Genomic DNA, 5,000 nt, shown 5'->3' with positions numbered 1-5,000 from the left:
AACAATTGCAAGCCCCAATCCCTAGCACGAAGGAGGTTCAGCGGGTTACCCCGACCTTTCGGCCTAGGAAGACACGCTGATTCCTTCAGTGTAGCGCGCGTGCGGCCCAGAACATCTAAGGGCATCACAGACCTGTTATTGCTCAATCTCGTGCGGCTAGAAGCCGCCTGTCCCTCTAAGAAGAAAAGTAATCGCTGACAGCACGAAGGATGTCACGCGACTAGTTAGCAGGCTAGAGTCTCGTTCGTTATCGGAATTAACCAGACAAATCGCTCCACCAACTAAGAACGGCCATGCACCACCACCCACCGAATCAAGAAAGAGCTATCAATCTGTCAATCCTTCCGGTGTCCGGGCCTGGTGAGGTTTCCCGTGTTGAGTCAAATTAAGCCGCAGGCTCCACTCCTGGTGGTGCCCTTCCGTCAATTCCTTTAAGTTTCAGCTTTGCAACCATACTTCCCCCGGAACCCAAAAGCTTTGGTTTCCCGGAGGCTGCCCGCCGAGTCATCGGAGGAACTGCGGCGGATCGCTGGCTGGCATCGTTTATGGTTAGAACTAGGGCGGTATCTGATCGCCTTCGAACCTCTAACTTTCGTTCTTGATTAATGAAAACATACTTGGCAAATGCTTTCGCTTCTGTTCGTCTTGCGACGATCCAAGAATTTCACCTCTAACGTCGCAATACGAATGCCCCCGCCTGTCCCTATTAATCATTACCTCGGGTTCCGAAAACCAACAAAATAGAACCGAGGTCCTATTCCATTATTCCATGCACACAGTATTCAGGCGGGCTTGCCTGCTTTAAGCACTCTAATTTGTTCAAAGTAAACGTGCCGGCCCACCCAGACACTCAATAAAGAGCACCTTGGTAGGATTTCAACGGGGTCCGCCTCGGGACGCACGAACACGCACGAGGCGGTCGCACGCCTTCGGCTCGCCCCACCGGCAGGACGTCCCACGATACATGCCAGTTAAACACCGACGGGCGGTGAACCAACAGCGTGGGACACAAATCCAACTACGAGCTTTTTAACCGCAACAACTTTAATATACGCTATTGGAGCTGGAATTACCGCGGCTGCTGGCACCAGACTTGCCCTCCAATAGATACTCGTTAAAGGATTTAAAGTGTACTCATTCCGATTACGGGGCCTCGGATGAGTCCCGTATCGTTATTTTTCGTCACTACCTCCCCGTGCCGGGAGTGGGTAATTTGCGCGCCTGCTGCCTTCCTTGGATGTGGTAGCCGTTTCTCAGGCTCCCTCTCCGGAATCGAACCCTGATTCCCCGTTACCCGTTACAACCATGGTAGGCGCAGAACCTACCATCGACAGTTGATAAGGCAGACATTTGAAAGATGCGTCGCCGGTACGAGGACCGTGCGATCAGCCCAAAGTTATTCAGAGTCACCAAGGCAAACGGACCGGACGAGCCGACCGATTGGTTTTGATCTAATAAAAGCGTCCCTTCCATCTCTGGTCGGGACTCTGTTTGCATGTATTAGCTCTAGAATTACCACAGTTATCCAAGTAACGTGGGTACGATCTAAGGAACCATAACTGATTTAATGAGCCATTCGCGGTTTCACCTTAATGCGGCTTGTACTGAGACATGCATGGCTTAATCTTTGAGACAAGCATATGACTACTGGCAGGATCAACCAGGGAGCTGCGTCAACTAGAGCTGAGCAGCCGGCCGCCCGGGAGTGTGTCCCAGGGGCCCGCGCGAACACGCAAGCGTCCGCTCAATTATTCTGCAAACAGGAGGAGGCTGAGCTCCCCTGCACAATACACCTCGAAACCCTCTCAGGTCCCGGCGGCGCGCAGCGCCGTCCTAAGTACTTGGTCGGGTTCGAGAGAGGCGCAATCGCCCGGAGTTAGGCGAGTAGACGCTTTAGGTGCGACCACCCGTGCTCCCAACTGAGCTTGCCGCTGCCGACAGAGGCCCGGGAGCGTGCTGTCGTGGCATTGCCGGCGGGAGACAACACGCGCCACCTACGGTGACCGGCAGCTCCAACGCCAGCGCCACAGAAGGGCAAAGGCCCCACGTGGGTGCCGAAGCGAACTCTCCCAGCACAGCGCACGTGCCAACACGTCTGCACAACTGCGATACAAACCACCAGCGAGAACCGCTGGGGCGACCGAGCAGCAGACGGCGTCGCGGCGCCGAGTGCCGGGCGGCGGCGCATCCTCAACGCACACAGTCCTCAGTCGGACCAGCACACTGCAGATGTCCACCGCGCTTCGCACCGGGCCCGCGAGGACCCACTTTGGCCGCCCGGCGCCGCGCGCAGGGTGCCCCGGCGCGCAGCTGCGCCGCCTGCCGCGTCCGTCGGCCGGCGCGCCTGCCACTGGGCGCCCCCACCAGCCGGCTGTAGCGCGTGCGCCCACGCACCGCGCGGCCAGCACGCCGGGCGGCCCCCCCTCACCGGCCGGGGACGGTCCCACCCAGCCACCGCCGCGTATCGCTTCACACACAGATTTGCCCTTACTGATTTACCTCCAGCAACAACAACCGCACCACAATGGGTTTACCAGTTGTTCATTTGCGTTGCGTCACGTCACCAGCAAACGTAGACGTCCATCCCAGTTTGCAAATGCAACGATTATTGCATACCTGTCTGTTAGGTGTCACGACACACTACGTCTGCCCACATACACGCAACAAAATGTGCACGACTAGAGAACACGTGGGAGGTGGCCCCCTACGTATGCGATGTCCATTACGAGACCGACTGTCAACCAGCATCTGTACCATGTCGCAGATGTGGAACGCGGTGCACCATGCTATCACACTGTGTGAGAAGAGACGACTACGTTTGAATACACGCGCCACTACATCAACAGACGGCTCATGCTGATCGCCATCCAGGGCGTCCGTTACTCCCACACGTCTCTATGGCGTACCACACTGCAATGTAGCTGTTATGGGGAGACGGCACGTGGCTGAGTGCACAACATTTGGACCGTATGGTTCGCTGTTGTTGGGCGCAGTCGTACGGTCACACATGTGCCACAGCGTATCATTCAGTACATACGGACCTATGTGCAGTACAATGTGAGGATTAAGCTTACGATATCAGCGGACAGTGGACACAGGCCGTACCACGACGTAGACTGAGCGCTTCGACATGCGAATGCCAGTGAACAGCTGCGAAGGGCATTGAACACGCAAGCACCTGAACGACCAGCGTGCGAAGGCAGGGTGGAGGGGGGGGGGGCGATGTACATCCTGCAGTTGTCCACATTACAGTGTACCAGCGGGAGCATGTAAAAAGTAAGCAACACTTGCGAAGTGTTCAACATGAAACGACACACAAGAGGGTGGGCGGTGCGAGTAGCGAACTATATTCAGAGGGTTGTGGTTAGACAACACTAGATTAATGTAACGTGTCATATGCCAATTACAGAGCAGGTTAAGGCACAACGTGGGTTAGGTTAAGGCACAACGTGGGTTAGGTTAAGGCACAACGTGGGTTAGGTTAAGGCACAACGTGGGTTAGGTTAAGGCACAACGTGGGTTAGGTTAAGGCACAACGTGGGTTAGGTTAAGGCACAACGTGGGTTAGGTTAAGGCACAACGTGGGTTAGGTTAAGGCACAACGTGGGTTAGGTTAAGGCACAACGTGGGTTAGGTTAAGGCACAACGTGGGTTAGGTTAAGGCACAACGTGGGTTAGGTTAAGGCACAACGTGGGTTAGGTTAAGGCACAACGTGGGTTACGTTAAGGCACAACGTGGGTTAGGTTAAGGCACAACGTGGGTTACGTTAAGGCACAACGTGGGTTACGTTAAGGCACAACGTGGGTTACGTTAAGGCACAACGTGGGTTACGTTAAGGCACAACGTGGGTTACGTTAAGGCACAACGTGGGTTACGTTAAGGCACAACGTGGGTTACGTTAAGGCACAACGTGGGTTACGTTAAGGCACAACGTGGGTTACGTTAAGGCACAACGTGGGTTACGTTAAGGCACAACGTGGGGTTACGTTAAGGCACAACGTGGGTTACGTTAAGGCACAACGTGGGTTACGTTAAGGCACAACGTGGGTTAGGTTAAGGCACAACGTGGGTTAGGTTAAGACACAAATTGCGTTACAAATTGCGTTACATTGCGGTACAAATTGCGTTACATTGCGGTACAAATTGCGTTACATTGCGGTACAAATTGCGTTACAAATTTGGTTAGGTTAAGGTGCAAAATGGGTTGGATTACAGTACACAACATGGTAAGAGATAGTGTGTTTGGGGGGGGGGGGGGGGGGCAGGTTCGTTGGTAGTGATCATTGTAAGTGAATGTCTGAGGCAGCGTCAGTATGTCACAGCAGTTCTGTCTCGTCAGGATGCGCTTTTCGCTCGTGACTGGAGGCGCGCCGCGTCTGTGGTTGCGGCAAGGGAGTGGCAGACCTGTGTGATTCATTCCTGCCATTGTTTCTGTGCCGTAACAGGAGGCAGTGTGGTGGTGTTGGGTGCACCCCCTGTGTAGGACATGTGTGGGTGTTGGTGGCTTATCTGAGCAATTGTGGATGTTGGACGGGTGGGATATTCTATTTTATAATTGGACCCCCTGGTGTGGTTATCATAGTGTGGATGGTGTACTGTGGCGGAGAGGATGCACCGGACGTTGGTCCATGCTGGTGCTTACATATCGTATCTGTGTCTGTTACAGGCAGAGAGTAATGTGTGATGGAGTGTCTCGCTGAGGTGTGGTTCATATTGTGTGCACAGACTTACAGCATGTATAGGGACAGCGGGGAATTTGGCATATTGGATATAACTCGTCATGAAACGCAAGATATAGGGGTGGATTGCAACGTACGAGTGCGGGAAGAGTCCGCCGTTCATCCGCTTGGGTTGCGATTTGGGCGGTTGGGGTGGGGCACGTGCGGGTGCGGGTGGAGTGATTGTCGGTTGACTACTTCGTGCGACGCAGGCACTGGCGTTCGGGTTCCTGTGGTGGACAGATGATGCAGGCTTTGTGGGTGGCGTCGAAAAATGGGTA

At 54.4% G+C, this 5,000-nt stretch overlaps 1 non-coding gene across 1 annotated transcript in view; it reads right to left on the bottom strand.

Annotated features, from left to right (window-relative positions):
• The window catches only part of LOC126112062 (small subunit ribosomal RNA), a 1,909-nt gene extending 242 nt beyond the window's left edge, over positions 1-1,667 (bottom strand). Inside the window, exon 1 of the ribosomal RNA XR_007524278.1 lies at positions 1-1,667. This exon is cut by the window's left edge and continues 242 nt beyond it. This is a non-coding gene — a ribosomal RNA (small subunit ribosomal RNA).
• Between the last annotated feature and the right edge of the window lie 3,333 nt (positions 1,668-5,000).

Source organism: Schistocerca cancellata, unplaced genomic scaffold (assembly GCF_023864275.1).
Source record: "Schistocerca cancellata isolate TAMUIC-IGC-003103 unplaced genomic scaffold, iqSchCanc2.1 HiC_scaffold_122, whole genome shotgun sequence".
NCBI lineage: Eukaryota > Metazoa > Arthropoda > Insecta > Orthoptera > Acrididae > Schistocerca > Schistocerca cancellata.
This window is presented reverse-complemented; position numbering and strand designations above follow the sequence as displayed.